This window comes from Pleurodeles waltl, chromosome 6 (assembly GCF_031143425.1).
Source record: "Pleurodeles waltl isolate 20211129_DDA chromosome 6, aPleWal1.hap1.20221129, whole genome shotgun sequence".
In the NCBI taxonomy this organism is placed as follows: Eukaryota; Metazoa; Chordata; class Amphibia; order Caudata; family Salamandridae; genus Pleurodeles; species Pleurodeles waltl.
The window spans coordinates 1411183236-1411202709 of record NC_090445.1 but is presented as its reverse complement, the minus strand read 5'-3'; positions in this window follow the sequence as shown (position 1 = coordinate 1411202709).

The following is a 19474-nucleotide window of genomic DNA, read 5'->3' as shown; positions in this document are numbered from 1 at the left end:
GTCTGAGCACTTTGAAGCAGTTCCGTTAGATGTGCCTTCATTCCGGCAGATCTCATGTGTTCAAAATCTTTAGCCTCAATATCTAATCTGTAACTCCTTTTCAAATGCTTTGTGTTCTCTATTTCTATGCCGTTCTTCTCTGACAGTTCTGCTAATTTCTGATGTACATTGCTCACTTCTCTCATAATCTTCAGGCACACATATCTCAACTCTACCTCTGTATAGGATTCTAACCTATTCACACCCATCATTCCCTCAATGAGTTCACCTGCTTCCATGCTTAGCTTAGTATAATTCAAATGCTCCTCTCCCTTAGGGGCACTCTGTGGGGTATTCAGCTTGTCTAACCATTCAGTCAACTGCTGAGCTGTCAATCCTTGTGATGAAATGTTACTCGCTTGGACCGGTGGCACCTGCTGTGCAACTGCATTCGGGGTCTGCAGGGTTATTAATTTCAAGTTCTGGCTAACGTTTGGCCCTGCCATAGTATCTGGAAGTGTTACAAATCGACTAAGGTCTAGCAATGATCTTGATCCGTCAAACGTTTGTCCCACGGGAGAAACTACCTGACCATTTTCATTAGTTCCTCCCCTCATTATATTCTGGGACATTGTTCCCCGTTCAACTACAGTCGGTTTCTACTGTGCAAATAATGGTACCGCTTGACCAACAGTAATAGGTAGCGATATATCATCTGGGGCTGTTTTGGCACTTACGCTCTGTGGGAGGGGAGTGATAACTAAAAAGCCACAACTAGTTTATCGTAGAGGTGCAACATTAAGGAATCTGTTATGTCCAAATTATTTATACAGTAGAGAGGAAGAGCATAGCCATTTGTGGATACCTGACAAGCCAAATGGATTTTACACATGTGGTTTTTGTAAGATGTATACGTTTGGGAAGAGTAGAATCAATAAATTTTGCTACAATACTTCTGTGGAATACAGAATAACCAGCTTCATCAACTGCAACACAACATGCACTATGTCTATTCTAGGATGTGTCTGTGGCAAAATATATGTCGGCAGCAGCATTCGGTCCCTTAAGATCAGGGTACAAAAACATGTAAGAGCAATTAGAGAGAGGGATGTAAGATACCCAATGGAGGTGCACATACAGAGAACATGAAAATTTGGATTCATGGAGTACACCATGTAAGGGCCAACAGGAGGGGTGATAATAGAGGATTGACATTACGAAAGACAGAATCTATGTGGATATGCCGATTGAGAACAGTTGTGTTGGGTCTAAATACAAATGATGAGTTACACTATTTTTTGTGAACCCCGGTATAATGGTGAATTTATACTCCATATGGGGATATAAGATGTTTAGTGACCTCTGTGTTGCTCCATGATTGCTAGGTTATGCTTGTTTTAAAAACCTAATGTGCAGACTGATATTGGTCCCCTCCTAAATTGATCTGACTTGCTTATATGAACCAAAATGGACTTGATTGCTATTTTTGGGAAATTATCCAATTCCAGTGTATTGTTTATGCTGAATTTATTGAAATTCATTACATATTACATATTACATAGTCTTGACTGTCACATTTAATCAGTTATTAGATAATGGCATACATGTGACATATACAGCAGTTTCACATGTAGGGATGGTTGAAGGTGCTCGCTTTATTTAGCCAGATTAAATAACATTGGTGGTTTGCACTACAAAGCAAGATCAATCTAATATAATGTACTGCACATCTTAGAATACAATAGCTTTGATTATCATGGTCTGATAGCCATTAGAATATGGCTCAATTGTTGCATTCATTGTAGCTTGACATACAATGATGTTTCAAAGATGCCCGCTTTATTTAGCGTGATCATGTAAATTGTTGGTGCATCTTATGAAGTGAGGTTGATTTGATATAAGAGGGACTTGGTCTTCTCTCAAAAGCAGGACTACAAATAATATTGTGTTGTATGTCTTAAATAATAAAGTGCACAAAAATGTTTGATATCTTGTTTTACCAATCTTGTGGTCAGCAATGTTTGCATAATATGTCAACAGCATATTATGTCAATAGCTTGACGGTCCCCATGCCATGCACAAGCATCTAAAACTGGCTTGTGCGGATTTTTGAATTAATTTATTCACTTAGTTTAAGCGGGATTATATAACCTATCGAGATACTCCTTTAACAAAGGAAGTACACAAAGGTGTTTTCATATCTTGCTCCATTATATCATGAATAGAGATGTTTGCTGTATCATGATCGTTTTATATTTCCCCAGCATGTATATTAATTATAAAATTGATACATGTTTTAATGCATAGTTGGCAATAATGATGTTTATTTCATGGGGGTTGTTATACTGTATTAGGATAACATAGGAATTGATTTATATTTTTTTGGAATATACATCTATCATCCATTTGGAATACATGTTAATGCACAATTGAAAATCCAGAAAGAGATTTTACTCTGAAGTGGAGACATGAAGTAATGTTACGAAGAATATACATTTGGGAAGTATGGCCTTATGCTATTATGGACAACGTTCCTCTTTTGGGTCAGAGTGCACTCAAATTAATGCAGTTAAATCTGGTTACCCCATCATGTTAAGGATACAGATTACAAATAAAAATATATACATTAAGCTCATGGGATAAATACTATTGGAATATTACTGTTGATGACGTTTATGGTTATATATATATATGAGTAAGAGAGAAATACAAACATGGTAAACTATATAAGGATCTATTTGGGGAATGAAAGGTACATAGCAGTTTAATGATTAGAATATTTAATAATCTCGTAATGCATTCAATTTTGAATAAGTTGATGTCGATCATTGTTCTCTCACTGATTTAGAAAATTAAATGGTATATTGCATTAATATTTTTAATTGGTGTCTTATATATTGTTGGTTCTTTGTATCGTAATATATATGTGAGTGGGATTTGTATTGTGGTTTTTATATACATATTTATATATATATATATATATATATATATATATATATATATATATATATATGTATATATGTGTGTGTTTTTCTGTAGGCCTGAAGAAGTCCTTGAAGTGGACGAAACGCGATGGCTACTTATGGGATCATGAATAAAGGACTTTTACAAAAAAGTGGAGACTCTTTTAGACATTTGTTTATGTTGGATCATTGATTGAAATAACTATGGATGACTATGTGAACTGAATACTGAGGATTTGACCTAATGTGTGTGTGTATGTATATTATATATATATATATATATATATATACGGAGAGAGGGAGAAAGAGAGAGTGAGTGAGTTAGGACCTAGTTTCTATAGAAACAGCGTTTTTTTGTTTTGCTGATAACTTTGATGCCATTTGATGAATCTTCACAAAATTTCCCAAAGAAATACCATGCTCGTTTCAGCATCTGTCTTGAAAGATTCTGGGTGATCTGTTAAGCAGGTACCAAGAAAAGGGGAGGGGGTCCTAAAACACTTTTTCCCCTATCCATTTGTCTAGAAGGCAACCTTTTTGTTATTTGGTGTAAATCCATTCAGGAGTTTTCAGGAAATTACAGAAAATCAAAGTTGTATATATAGAGATGTGAAGGGTCCGCAAACCCTCCCAATCTCGTGCTGATATCTGACTGGCTGTCAACACTTCACCAAGTAAGTGTTGGCAGCCTGTCAACACTTCACCAAGTAAGTGTTGGCAGCCATCTTGGGAAAAAAAGATTAAAAAAAGGAAAGGGCCAGGGTGGGCACACCCAGACTCCTTAGCTCTGGTGTTCGGTTCCCAGAGGGATTCCCAACAGCAAAAAATCATTTAAAAAAATTAATTCAGTGGGGGAAGCAGCGGCACGCACGCTTGTTTCAGTTAAACCTCCGGGTGGGCCAGGTCCCAGTGGCATGTCAACTTTTTAATGCAGGGGGGATGTCCTCCCCCCCCCGCAGCCCAGGGGACCGCAACCTCCCAGGGGCAATAGTCTGACTAAATGCGGGGGCTGCCCGGACCCACCACACCCTGAGGAACCCCAACTCTCCGGAGCTAAGTAGATTAAGAATGCTGAATGGTGGGTGGCCCTCGCCCCCACACCCTGTGGGACCTCCACCTCCCTGGGGCAAAATACAACAGGGGTGCTCAGTCCCCTCCTGCAGCCCCTGTGACCGCCACCTCCCCAGGGCTAAATAGATTAAGAATGCAGGGGGGCCGCATAGGTTGGAGTCCCTGGGGACTGCCACCCCCAGGAATGGTTCCTGCTATGCCCTAGGGGTTGGTGGACAGCCCCCAGTAAGTTAGAGCAAACACTCTGTCAAACAGCTCAAACTTGCTGGAAATGGAGGTTTCCTCTGTTTCCCTGCTTGCAAACAATTGCTGTCACAGAGAGGGAGCTGCATGTTTAGCAACTCCCTATCTGTGACAGAAATGCTGGCTCCTGCAGGAGGCAGGAAGCCATCTGGGATCCCGGGGTCCTTCAACCATTTTGACTGGGTGCTCTTGGGGGCACCAAGGTGACATGGCCAGGCCCCGGGAGATGGGGTCTCCAGGTCCGAAATTGCCCTGGGGAGGGGGCATGAGATCCCCGTGCCCCTAAAAGAAAATAAGATGTTTAGGCCAGGCGCAGTGGCCGAAATCGGCCTAGGGACGGGAGCCGTGCTGTCCCACTCTCCCAAAAAAAATATATGAACGATTGGCCCCATGGAATGGGATCACCAGCACCCAAACCGGCCGGGGGAAGGGGCTGTGTGGCACCCCTCACCGAGAAAAAAATATTTTAGAAGGCCAGGCCCTAGGAGAGGGGGTGTTCAGGGTCAAGATCGGCCCAGGGAGTGGGGCCACACAGCCCTCCTTCCTCAAAAAAGTAAATTTATTAACCCCAGCCTCTCGGTAATGGGGTCCCTGGAGCCAAGATCAGCCTGGGGAGGCACGAGGCACTCGTCCCCCCAAAAAATAAATATATTAATCCCTGGACCACCAACTCCCCCAGGCTAATATATAATTATTAAATATAATATATCTGTGCCGTAAAGTACTTTATGCCACAAGTCTTAAGTTATAGTTTCTTAACATATGAATAACTTTAAATAAATATATATCATGGCCTAAAGTTACTTTACGGCACAAGTTGTAGTTTCTTTAAATAATTATAACTATAACTGCTTAATTCGGTTTGGTGTGTGTAAAATGTGAACCTAACATTTCTGTAACCTTTGGTTGTTTCAGTGAATTTTTAAAGCGTTTTTAATTTAATTTCCGAACTATAATGTCTGTGTAACCTTTGGTTTTTTAGTGAATTTCTATGTTTTTTAACATACAGTTATATTTAATGACCATACATTGATCAAACTGCTGCCCTGCACGTGCCGCCAAGCCCTGCAACCAACCTCCCAAATACAGCCAATTCCACCCATGGCCTATGGTTGTGAGCAGCAGGGGCTTGACTGTGGGGCCTCTGGCCAACCCCCCTGCAGGCAGCCAACAGAGTGCCGTACTTTCGACCATGAAGAGAGGGGGGTTTGAATCAGGGCCCCCAAAGGCCCTCCTAAAAGGCAGCCAATAGAGTAGGGGGGCACCAAATTCTTGTCCCCGTGCCAATTTCGTCTCGAGATACAATCTCTCAGGGCACTCCACATATTTTTTGGAGAAGAGCCTATGTATCCCCTCTCGCCAGTTCATATTTTGCCCTGGGGACCCTAGCCCCTGGGGCCTATTACTTAATTCATGGGGGAATGGGGCATGCAGCCCCCCTCCATGGGCCAATTTTTGCCCTGCAGACCCCACCTCCAGGGATCAGGCCATATTAACATGGATGAAGGGGACATGCAGCACCCCTCCATGGCTCAATATTTGCACAAGCGCCCACATCACCCAGGGCCTGGCCAGTAAAGTGTGGGTGCCCTGGAGTCCACCCATCGCACCCACTTCCTATTTGTTGGAGGCCGTGGAGGGAGCCCCTGTCAGCTTCCTATCTCCAGCGGGAACCGTCATTGCTCTTGCCCTGAGGGAGCTGCAAAACATGCTGGTATCTACAGGTGCGAAAAATGTTTTCATCTGTTTCCCTGCCCGCTTCACAGCAGGCAGGGAAATAGATGAAAAGTGCCCTCCCAGCGGGTGGGGAAAGGTTTCCTTTAAAATTGCTTCCACTAAGCGAGAACAAACACAGTTCTAGGAGCCCCCCCTTTTTTCTCAGCCTAGCTTTACAAATCAACAAAACTTTGAAGACAGCAGTTAAAGTGAGCGGCAAACTAGTTTTGAAAAATTTGTGAAGATTTGTCAAATGGTGCCAAATATTCACAACATTTTCAAACCTAGTTTGCCACTCACTTCAACAGCTGTGTGGAAAGTTTTGGGGTGATTCTTCAAGCTGGGGCTTACTTAGAAGGGGGTCATAAAACATGTTTTCCCCATGTAATTTCACATATGGATTTTAGACACAACTACAAGCTGAACCACTCAACAGAATTACACCAAATTTGCCAGAAACCTACATACTGTTCCATAAAGAGCCCTTTTTGTTATTTAGTGTAAATCAGTTCAATATTTTTGGAGTTATTAAAGGAAAAATACATTTTTATATCTAGGGCTGTGGACACTTCACAGATCCACTTGCAGAGGGTTTGCAGATCCAGGGAAAACAAGACCCTGATTGGCTGGCCGCAACCTGAGAAGAAAGTTGCGACTGACATTTTCTTTCTCACAGAGGGTCGGGAGGAAGAAAAAACACTACAAACCGACATAAGGGGTCAGGTAGTCTGACCCCATAAGAGAGATCTCTAGGGCAAAAAATTGGCAACATTTTCTCTTTGGGCCGATCCGTGGATCTACCATGGGGTTCAGCACAGCCCCCGTATAAACTTACAAAGGATCTGTACACACCAAAATGAGCTGTGCACCGCAGAATGCCATGCGTGGTGTGGGGTTGAATGCATGCAGTAGGGAAACAGGCCTTGTGTGGCGGTGGTTGTATTAACTCCTTCGATGCATCGGATGGACTGGAGCCGTCCGACGCAACGGTGCTCATGTGCATCAGAGGACATGGCACTGGAAATCCCTCTGATGCTGGAACCAGAGGGATATCCTTTCTTCCAAAACAGCCTTGGGAGCTGGGGAATAGCTTCCACAGCTCTCAAGGATGTTCTGGGTTTTCAGTGAAATGAAGATAAGCGCACTGTGCACTGATGTAATTTCACTGAAAATTAAAGTGAAATGAGCCAGTTGGCTCATTTCACTGTCACTGCCCCCCTTGGAGCCCCCCCAGCACGAAGGCAGATGAAAGAGGTATCCCTGGTATCATTGGAAAGGGGAGAATCTTCCCTTTCTAATGGCACTCCTCCCTAGTGGATCCCTGCTTGGGGAGGACAACAATTCCCAAGCAGGGATCCACCTATTGGACATCAGGGAGAGGGGACCCTGGGCAGAGGCTTTTGCTCACCCCTTCATATTTTGGGCATATTCAGTCTTTCTGTCTCCCTCCCGGGGTCAGATGGTGGCAGTAGCCCGAGATCTGTCCCCCTGGGGCAGAATACCAACTAGAAATCAGGGATTCATTTTTTTTATATATGTAGGGGAGGGGGCTGCCCTGAATGAATTGTAATGCACCTGCCCCTCCCAAAAAATTGGCAAGGTATTTCTGACTCCCACAGAGGGCAGAAAGCCCACGGATGAGAGCCACACAAGACACCCTATCCTGGATTCCCCAGGGTGTCTAGTTGTAGAAAATGTATAGGTTTGTTAAGTTTTCCTAGGTCCCAGCCGAAGTAGGGCCCAAAAACCACAGCTACCCACTTGTCTGTTTAGCGTAGAAAAAAATAATTTATCCATATTGCTTTTTGGGCCTTTTCCTATTGTGGGCACAAGGCCTACCCATACAAGTGAGGTACCATTGTCATCAGAAGACTTAGGAGAACGCTAAGTGGAAGGACATTTGTGGCTCTGTGCAGATTCCAGAATTTTCTGTCACATAAATGTGAGGAGAATGTGTTTTATTTAGTCAAAGTTTGAGGTTTGCATGGGATTCTGGGTAAAACAATCCGGTGAGGGCACATATGTTACTCCATCCTGCATTTCCCTAGGTGGCTAGTTTAAAAAATTTACAGCTTTGTTAGATTTCCCTAGGTACCAGCTGGGGTAGGGCACAAAAACCACAGCTACCAACTTTGCAAAAACATGGTCAGTTTTGCGTGGAAACATTTGATGTATCCATGTTGCATTTTGGGCCATTTCCTGTTGCAGGCAGTAAGCCTACCCCCACAAGTGAGGAACCATTTTCATCAGAAGTCTTAGGAAAATGCTGGGTGGAAGGCCGTTTGTCTCTCTGTGAAGATTCCAGAACTTTCCATCACAGAAATGCGAGGAGAATGTGTTCTTAGTCAATGTTTGAGGTTTGCAAGGGATTCTGTTACAGATGAAAACATAGACACAAATTTCTGTTTTCTTTCAACTCAATTTCAAAAACTTTTTATTTCAACACTTAGGGGCATGTATATGGCCCTAGTGCCACCTTAACATCATTATTTTTCATGTTAATGTGGCCCAGCGAGGCCAAAATCCCTGTGCTGTATTTGCAGGGTGGCGCAATGAATGCATTGCATCACTCTGTAACACTTTGCGCTACATTATGCCTGCGCCAGGCATAATGTATGCAAAGGGGGTGTTCCACTGTTAGGGGAGCCAGAAAAATGTCATAAGGAAATCTATGAGATTTCCCTGTGCCATTTTTACAGCACTTTTAACGCCTGCTCAAGAGCAGGCGTTAAAAGGGGGCTTCCATTCTTTAGAACGGGACCCAATGTACTCTGCAGGAGTAGCGCCAACATCTCTCCTCAGAGTACATCAATAGCGTCATGAGAAATGACTCTATTGCCCCCTACCCTCCGCCATGATGCGCCGTATTTGAAATACGGTGCACACATGGTGATGGTAGGGGGTTGCCAAAGGGCACAGGGAAAGTGGTGCTGCACTTTCCATATATCTGTCCCTTAGTTTTTTCGGGAAAACCTTGAAGTATGTACAAAATGACCCTTTGCTGAATTCAGAATTCTATCTACTTTTCAGAAATGTATAGCTTTCTGAGACCCACCACTGGTTTCACACCCATTTCTACCACTAAATGGAAGGAGGTTGAAAGCACAAAAATAGGAATAATGGGCTATCACCCAGTAAAATGCCAAAACTGTGTTGAAAAATGTGGTTTTCTGATGCAAGCCTGCCAGGCCCTAAAAGGTAGAAAGGAGGTGATTTTAGCACATTGGTGCCATTTGCACAGACAAAAACAGATGCTCTCTTCTGCAGCACTTTTTTCCCCAAAACCCAAATGTAGCTGTATTTTGGCTAATTTCTCACTCCCCTCCAGGGGAATCCACATAAAAGTGGGTGCTTTTAAAATCCCAGGATGTTGCAAAAAAGGACACAAATGTGGCCTGGATACCTTATGGGGACAAAAATGAATAGCTGCCTACACCCAAACTACACCAAATAGCCAAAAAAAGGCTTAGCACTGAGTGGGGGGAAGCCTAGTAGTGAAAGGGTTAACGTGTGGTAATTAGTTATTACTTTACATTTTAAAAAAACATAGAGGTTCAATGAAAAAACAAAGGTTACAGGGATGTTATTGTAAGGTTGACATTTTACTCATATAAAACCATAGAAATTCAGCACTTATAGTTATACTTAGGGTTGGACTTATCTGAAGAAACTATAACTGGTCCCGGTAAGTTACTTTAGACATGAGTTATAGATTTTTAAAATAAGTTTAACTATAAGTATATCACTGTAACTGCTGAATTTCTATAGTTTTGTATGAGTAAAACATCAACCAAACGATAACCTTTGATTTTTTCAGTGAATACGTGTGTGTGTGTGGGTGTGTATATTACCTACTGGTGGTCACAGTAGGTTGTTATAGTTAGGACCTGGTTTCCATAGAAAAAGCCTTTTTGATTTTGCCACCAACTCTGGTGCTGTTTAACAAACCTTCACAAATTTTTTAAAACCAATATGACAGTCGGTTCAGCTGATGTCTGGAAAGTTTTGTGGTGATACGTCAAGCAGGGACTGAGAAAAAGTGGGGGTCCCAAAATGCATTTTCCTCTGCATTTTTGAACACTGCTACAGCCCCGCTGGACGGAATTACACCAATTTTGGACGAAAGCTAGCTCTTGTCCAGAAATCATCCTTTTTGTGATTTGGTGTAATTTCATTCAATAGTTTTTGATAAATTAAAGGAAAAAAAAAATTGTATATCTGGGCAGAGCCTAAGCACAGTTCGCATAGAGAGATCTGATTGGCTGTCAGCACTTCAACCAGAAAGTGATGGCAGCCACCTTGGGGCCAATATACATGATGGTACCCCACTGAAATACATTGTAGTGAATGGAAGATTTTGAGGGTCAGAAAAATGAGAATGTATAAAGTGTGATAAAAGATTTTAGTTACAGTATAAACCATTTGTTGCTAAGTTGATTTAACCCTGTGAGAAAGCCTTCTGCTGGGATTTCATGAATCATGTTTTGGACAAAACTGTTTTCTCATGATTTTCCCGTAGAGGGGATGGAAGGTGCTCAAGAAGGTTAATGGGAGCATATTTCCTATAAAATCACACTATTTTTCTCAGCCATCTGAGAATTAAGTCTGGCATTCTCAGAAAAACGTACTTTGAACAGGAACAGCCTAGCCTGTCAGTTGTTTCCCTTGTGTTCTACTGCAGCCTCCCTGAGTCTTTTAAAGAACAACTAGAGCACTAACAGTCTTACTTATGACAAAAGTGTGGCACACCTGAAGTCATCTTGATTGGATTAAACTGGTAAAGCCTAAAACATGTAATTTAGAATGGAACAAAATAAGGGGGTTAATTTTGTCACATAAATCATGGTTCATGCTGTAGTGAAAAAAATTAGGACATGTTTTAAGTGAGTTCTTAAATATCTTCCTCTTCTATTTCATTAAAACATTCTGACATGTAGACGGAAACATGCACTTTCAACACCAGCAGCAGACTGCCAGTTAATTTCCTGGTGATCAGCAGTTTACTACAGTGTTCTAATGAGAAACTAGAGTGCTAACATTCTGAATTTATGCCAAACGTGTGGCACATCTGACTGCCATCTTGACGTAATATACGTGGAAAATTGAAAGCATTTTCTACTAAGGATACTGCAGTAAATGCGGAGTTTGGGGAGCTTCATAACAAATAAGTATTGCAAGACGGCCACCACAGAAAAAGAGCCCAAATATAGCAAAAATTTCACCCAAATGTAGCCCACGTATAGCCCCATAACAAAGGTGTGCAACACCCTTTTTTTTTTGCAGTTTTATATAGCACAGACCTGACCCAAAGGTATTGGAGGTCTTTATGTAGGAGGCTGGCCTGGTTTGTGGTGGGTACCAAAGCTACTTACACCTTATACCAGGTCCAGTTATTCCTTATTATTGAAATGTAGTCAGTGTCTAGAAGCCAGGGTGTCTAAAGGTAGCTGTAGGCAGAGCAGCCAAGGCTAAACTAGCAGACATGCAAATGTCTTGAAATACCACTGTAGTCCCACAGTATTCACAGACATGAAAGACAATACTCAGTGTTACCAAAAAATAAAGGTACTTTATTTTAGTGACACAACGGCAAAAATACTTTGGAGACTGTACTCCCTTAGGAGGTAAGTAAATTACACAATATATAGACTAGTAACCAAAAACAGGTAAGTAAACAGGTAGAAAATAATGCAAATAGTAAAAACCATATACTAAAATAGTGGAATGCGAAAGTCGGTTTCCCACCTAGGCAAGTGTAGTGTGTAGAGGGGCTCTGGGAGTGTAAGAAAACATGAAAGGTAAGTAAAATACCCCACCCCAGAGCCCAGGAAAGCATGAGTAAAACACAGCAAGTTTCCTAAAACACACTAGAAGTCGTGATACAAGATAATGCAATTACCAGAAGAGACTGCAATACACCAATGATGGATTCCAGACCTGAAGAACTGCGGAAGAAGGAGATCAAGCTTAAGAAACACTGAAGAGTCTGGGGAGCCCAGGAGCCCCTGCTAACCCAGATGAAGGTGCAAAAGGAGAACCAACAGTGAGAAGACAAAGTCAGTATTGCACCAAAGAAGACAAATGCGGGTTCCTGGTTGCTGCAGAAGATGTCCCACACCGGTTAAATGAAAGCAGCCTGGTTTGCATCGCTGGATTCTGCCAACAAGCCTTGGCACACCCAAAGCTCGCGGTTGGCGGAAATTAACACTGCCCGGGACCAGGAGGGACCTGGTGGCCTCTACCCAGGAGGGGGAGACAAAGGGGCCTCTCAGCAACTCGAAGAGCCCTCAGAAGCACAGGAGTCCCACAGCTCGAGAACAAAGGAGGTGTAACTGGAGTCTCACGCAGCACGACACAAAGGATTCCCATGCCACTGGATAACCACTCAGGAAGCTGTGCGGAGCAGGATGGAGTGCTGGGAGCCTAACCTGTGCTACGCACAAAGAACTTCTTGGAAGGTTGCACACAAGCCTTAGCAGCTGCAAGTCACGCGGTGCACAGGGGTACTGTCTTGCGTAGGAAGGCAAGCCCTTACCTCAACCCAAAGTTGGACAACTGGATTATAAGACTGCTGGAGTTACTTTAGTCCACCACCCCTGTTGCTGGATTCATGCCTGTCGTCTGAAGAGGGGACCCAAGACAGCAGACGTCGCTGCAGAGAGGTGCCTGCTGAAGCAGGGAAGTGACTCCGTCACTCCATAGGAGATTCCTTTGGTTCTTCTGGTGCAGGCTGAAGTCAGGTAGTCCTCGGAGGATGCACGACCTGGAAACTGTTGCAGTCACTGGCAGGAGCTGAAGATACAATGTTGCAGAAGTCGTCTTAGCTTCTTTGTTGCACTTCTGTAGAGTTGCTGGAGCAGTCAGCCGTTGATCTGTTGGTAGAAGATGAAGTAAATGATGCAGAGGATTCCTGCTGGAGTCTTGCAATCCGAATCTGAAGAAACACCCAGAGGAGAGACCCTAAATAGCCTTGAGAGGGGGATTGATCACTTAACCAGGAAAGCACCTATCAGGAGTGGTATCTGACGTCACCTGCTGGCACTGGCCACTCAGATGCTCCCAGAGCTCCCTGACCATCCTGAAAACAAGATGGCAGAACCCAGGGACACTCTAGAGGCACTCTGGGCACCGCCCCTGGGGTGGTGATGGACAGGAGAGTGCTCACTCCCCTTTCCTTTGTCCAAGTTCACGCCAGAGCAGGGACTGGGGGTCCCTGAATTGATGTGGACTGCATTATGCAAGGAAGGCACCAACTGTGCCCTTCAAAGCATTCCCAGAGACTCAGGAAGGATACCCCTCCCAAGCCTGTAACACCTATTTCCAAAAGGAGAGGGTGTAACACCCCTCTCCTAAAGGAAATGTATTGTTTTGCCTTCCAGGGATTGAGCTGCTCAAGCCCCAGGAGGGCAGAATCCTGTCTGTGAGGTAGCAGCAGCTGGGGCTGCCGAGGAAACCTCAGAAGGCTGGTAGGGCAGTTCTGGGGGTCCACTCTGGAGCCCCCAGAGTGCATGGGATTGTGCAATCAATGCTGGAATCAGTATTGGGGTACAATTTCCAGTTGTTGGACACCTTACTTATCCATATTCGGAGTTACCATTGTGAAGCTGTGCATAGGTATTGACCTATATACAGTGCACACTTACATTGGCATCCCCGCACTCACGAAGTCAAGGAAAATGGGCCTGGAGACATTGGGGCACCTCTGCTAGTGGAGGGGTGCCTTCAGACACAGGTACTTTGCACCCAGCCTTCAGGGTTGGAAGACCTGATATATGGGTGACTTATAAGGGACCTGGCGCATGAAAATGGCTATGAAAAGTGTGTGCACTATTTCACAAAGGCTGCAATGGCAGTCCTGAAGATGTCTTTGTGTGGTCTCCTTATGGACGGCAAAAGAAATGCTGCAGCTCATAAGGATTCCTGGAACCCCAATGCCCTATGTATCTATGTACCATATACTAGGTACTTATAAGGGGGGGGGGGGAGTATGCCAATTTGGAGTGAAATACAGAGTGACTAGTATGTAGTGACAAATTTAGAAACAGAGAGAGCATGGGCACTGGAGTTCAGATTAGCAGGACTCCAGTGACAATTTAGAAAACAGTGAAACACACTGTCAAGCAGGCCATAAACCATAGGCACTGGGGTCCTGACTAACAGGATCCCAGTGACACTGTCAAAACACACTGACTAACAGGCCAAAAATGGGGGTAACCATGCTAGAAAGAGGCTACTTTCTCACACTTTACATGAGCATCAGTTACGTTACACAAAGACACATTCCTTTTGGGGTTCAGGCATGGGAATATTAAGTGCTTTGCCCAGAATCCACTTGGTTCCCTAGTTGCAAAGTCTGCAACTCTGCCGTACCAATACATACTCTCCCCTAAATGTAACATATAATCAAGTGATCAAATAGATTAAAAAAAAAATCAAGATATCAAATAAATTAAAAGTGCTTTGTCGTTATTTGAGAACTCAGAAAATATGTCCTTATTTTAGTTTTTCAGAGCACTAAACATAATTTCTATAGGAAAAAGACCCTCTCATTGTTATAATTTCTAAAGGAAATGCTTTAGGTATTACAGTTGTGATTACATAAAGATGACGTCAAGCGTGCCACATTTTTGTAATAAATATAGAATGTTAGCAATCTAGTTGTTCATTAGAAAACTGTGGGGAGGCAGATGTCAGGGGAATGGACTTGGATAACTGAGGGAAGGGAAGAGGGTGCAGAAGATACAAGTTGACCACGGTGGGCACGACGGAGAGGCAGTGGTAGCACAATGGACCATAGAGGGCAGGGCCTGAAAAATCAACCATGCAGGACAGGCAAGAGAGGCTGTGGCAGTATACCAGACCATTGAAGGTAGGAGGAAGAGGCAGTGGCAGTACAACCATTCATGCCAACAGACTTCCAATGTTTTTAAGCCCAAAAGGGTGAGGCTGGCCATCTATGGAGTGTGCAAAGCTAGGCACACTGTGCAGGAAGTCCAAGCAACCACATGTTGGTTTACAGAGATAAAACTAGACCACCTAATGCTCTAATTTTTATGGCAACTTGGTGGAGCAGTTAGGCAAATCTTGGAGAAGTGTGTACCATTGTTTTACTCATAGTATCAATAAATGAGACCACAAACTCAAAAGAATAACTCAAGACCAATTTACAAACATACTTCAGATTTTAGGTCCAAGGTCATCAAACTCTGGTAAGTACTTTTTAAGTTATGAATTTTTAATGTTTTGTTTAAAATATCCTTTTTCTGCGTAATTAAGCACCATGGGAATCAATGGAGAGAATAATTTTAAAAGGCATATTAAATCAGGTAGTGTGCTTACCAATTTCTCCTTTTGCAGGTAGGTCGAGGTCATCGGTGAGCACTATGGACCAGCTGGAGAAGTTCGGGCACCTCCAGGTTTCGGCAGGAGATGCTGCAGAAAGTAGTTGGAGCTGGTGCCAGGCCACTGCAGGGGACCACTTGGAAAAGCGCTACACAGAGGGACTTAAAGGTAAGTCTGGTGAGTCTTCTTGTAGTGTTGAAGCTGGCAGGGCGGGGGACCCTTAGGGCACAGCTGGATCTTCGGTGTAGGGCACATGGTGGCCGGGTGCAGAGCGAATCAGTGAGTCAGGAGCAATGAGCAAAGTGCCCTTGGAAACAGGAGGTAGGTCACTTTGAGAGTCACTTGCAGGTCAGCAGGGGCACTCTGGTGGGAGGTCCTGGTGGTTCCTTATGTCCCTCGACAGGGGCTTTCTCCTGGTCCTTTTTCAGTCCGGAATGGACTGTCCTTCTGAGTGACCGAAATGAGGTGACTAGTACCAAGGGCTATGGCTTGGTCTGGCTGTTGGAGGGCACAGAGCCACCAAACTTGGCAGACTGGCAGGGTTTGTCCTCACAGTCTGGCTGGTAAAGATTGGTCTGGCTGCAGCGTCTGGTTCTTTGGTCAGTAGCCTGTCAGTGAAGTGGCCTTCACTGGGTCTTTGGTTCCTTGGTGTTGCTGAGTGATGCCTTCACTCTGAAGGGAGACCTTTGTCAATTTGTGAAGAGTGGAGGTCCTCGGGGTTTGTGGAGTCCGTCCAATGTACAAGCAACCCCTCAGTGGCAATTGTTGAGTTCTGGGGGCAGCAGGCAGGATTTGGCACCTTTTTTAGGTGCAGAAGGACTTCGGTTCTCGAGCCTTGGGTCTTCTATGTTGATTTTCTTCTTTTGTCCTTTGAGTCTGATTTCTTGGTCTATGGATGCCCAACCAAATACTTTATTTAGTAGGTGTTTTAGGGGGTACCTAGTAGTTACCAATAGGTCATCTACCTCAGGATGGCTACACCCACAAAGTGACTACTTCCTGTGGGCAGAGGTCACTTCCCTACACCTGATTGTCTATTTTCCTTCCATACATGATAGAGGAAATTGAAATGGAGGGGTCATCTCGCATGCAACCCCTTGGGGGTGGGGCAAGCCAGGACTGACTACTCCTCCTGTCCTTTGTTTGGTTTCCTGACATTGCTCCCACCAAAAGTAGGGGTTTGCAACAGGGGCGGCCATCTGCTGCTAGCAGAAGGACTAGGGGTCGAGCAGGGCAGTGCACTTTCCTGAGGGAGGGGGTGTTAGCACCTTCACCCAGGAAGGGCTTTGTTATGAGTCCCAGAGAGCAGGATCTCTCACCCCATGGGCTCCGAATTTTGTCTGCTGGTGGCAGGCTTATTGTGACCAGCCAGCAACCATGCCAGGGTAGTTAGCTTTTGCAGGGGGCACCTCTAAGGTGACCCTGGGTACATTTTGTAATAAATCCAATACTGGTACCAGTTTGGATTTATCATTAAGTTTTTTGATGTCTAACAACGCAGGGTTCAAGGTAGCCATCATATAGCTGTGAAACTTGTACTAACTAGTGTCCAGCACATGCATTAAAGTGGCTGCCCTGTTAACTTACTATGTCCCAGGAAAGAGTAGGGGCATATTGCTCATGCTTCCATGCCCACACAAACAGTATAGTTCCCACTGCCTTTGGGCTGGAAGGCCTGCAAGAGGGGTGACTTACCTATAGTGCATGCAGTGTGTAGTGGACAGGGCAGACAGGCCGTAAGCCATGTTGAGTTTGTCTTTTAGGATTGCATCAATTAGTCTGCAATGACAGTGCTGGGTGCTCCTGGGTGCATGGCCCTAGATAGTGGCACAATCTGTGCTGCTGCCCCCAGGGGCCTACCATTAGTACCCCATGCCGTGGGTACCTAAGTACCATTTACTAGGGACTTATAGTTGCAGCTAACGGTGTTGTCAATTGTGCCAATGCATCACAACAGTTTTAGGGAAAGAGATATGGCCTGGGAACCTGGTTAGAAGGGACTCTGGCCACTAACAACTTTGAGACTATATCAAATTCCAGGCAAAAGTGGGGGCTAACCATGAAAAAAAGGCCTTTTCTCACATTCCCCTCCTAAAATCCCCTCTTTTTCAATGTAAGTCAAGGGGGGAAATCTATTTTCCTGCTTGTTTTCAAAGTCTCCCTTTTACCAAGTTCAAAATGTTGGTACATTGTACCACTGAGGGCAGGAGAAATAGGGAAGGGACACAGACTCGGATCACAGAAGGTAGGATGGAGGTGGGCAGGGGCACCAAACTGACCTTACAGGGCAGGCATCAGGGAATGCAGCAGCACAATACACCACACAGGGCAAGAGGGATAGTAGTGCAGCACTATGGACCATGGAAAGCAATTGGGAGGGAACAGGGCAATGCACATGGACAACAGAGAGCAGAGGAGGAAGAGGCAAGGGCAGCAAACTGACCATACTGGACAGACAGGCCAAACAGTTGCAGCATAACAGGCCATGAAGAGCAAGAGGGAGGGCGTGGGGTCATGACAACAAACCAGACAAGGCATGAGGGAGGTGGCAGGGACCAGCACATGGAAAATGGAGGGCAGGTGGCAAGGGGGCAGGTTTGGAGCAGTAAGCTGATCATGGAGGGCAGGTGGAATGGATACTTGAAGCACAACACACCATTGAGGGCAACAGTGAGACTATATAGCATACACACAGACAAGCAGTGGGAGTGGGTTACGGGCAGCAAGTTGACCACACAGGACAAGTGGAAGGGTTAGTGGCAGCCCAACAGCAATGGTAAACAAGAGGAGGGCCAGGGACATTCACAAAGGATCATGGAGGACAGAAAGGATGGGTAGGGGCTAGACACAGACAAGTGAGGGCAGGGTGAAGGAGCTTCACAACAGACTAAACGGAGTAGAAGGGCAGAAGGGAGTGGCAGTGAAATGGAGGTGGCATCTGACAATGCCAGGAAGGTGAGAGGGACAGTGGGAAAGCACACAGACATCGGGAGGTAGGGGAAGGAGGGTAGGGGCAGCAAGCTAAGCACAGAGACTAATCAGGAAGGCAATGATGGGGCATAGAATTGATTGGGCAATGGTGGTCAGGAGGCGTGGGCAGATACATCAAGCTAAATGAAGGGCAATAGAAGCACATCTGACCATGCATGGCAGGGGGGCAGGGCTGGTGCATGGACGGGACAGCACAGGGTAGGGAGGAGGTGGATGGGGCAGCAAGCTAACTGTTTGGGGCATGTGGGAAGTGCAGCAGCAAAACAAAGGCCACACGGCTGTAATGAGGGAGCAGGGGCATGGACATGGACAATGGATGCAAGGAGGAGAGGAGGTGTTGCTATGTGCACCCTAAGTGGCTAAGGTATGCCCAGATGTGAGTCGCTTGCTCGCTGTGCCACTGGATTCAAGCTATCCTGGCTAATGAGGGGTGAATCCTGAAACTGGTCCCAGGATGCTTGTTTCCGTTCAGAGAGGACCTGGCTTTGCAGTTCGGGCTGGACAATTCCATGGGGAGCAGGGTCAGGACAAATTTGCATATGGCTGGGTCCAAACTGGGGTGATGTGGCAAACAAAATAACAATGGATTCAACCCAGACCTGTGACTAGGGTTGAGTGTTTAAAACGTTTCAACACTCTGTCCATCATTTTATTTTGTGATGTTGCTGTGTGCACCCTTAGTAGTTAGGGTATGCCCAGATATGGGTACCTTGCTTGCTGTACCAATGGATTCAAGCAAGCCTGGCTGATGAGAGGTGATACCCAGAAACCAGTCCCCAATTTTTGTCCTGTTTGTCAGTGTGTTTTTACTGTCTCACTGGGATCCTGCTAGTCAGGACCCCAGTGCTCATAGTTTGAGCCTACAGTATATGTCAGTGTGTTTTACTGTGTTGTCAGTATCCTTGACTGTGTCACTGGAGCATTGCTATCCATAAATCCAGTGCTTATGATCTCTCTTTTTTCCAAATTGGTCACTATAGTCTAGTGACTCCATAATCCAATCCAGATTGCATACTGAACCCCCCTTATAAGTCCCTAGTATATGGTAAGTAGGTGCCCAGGGCATTGGGGTTCCAGGGGATCCTTATGGGCTGCAGCATTTCTTTTGCCACCCATAAGAAGCTCATACAAACACTCCTTCAGAACTGTCACTGCAGCCTGAGTGAAAT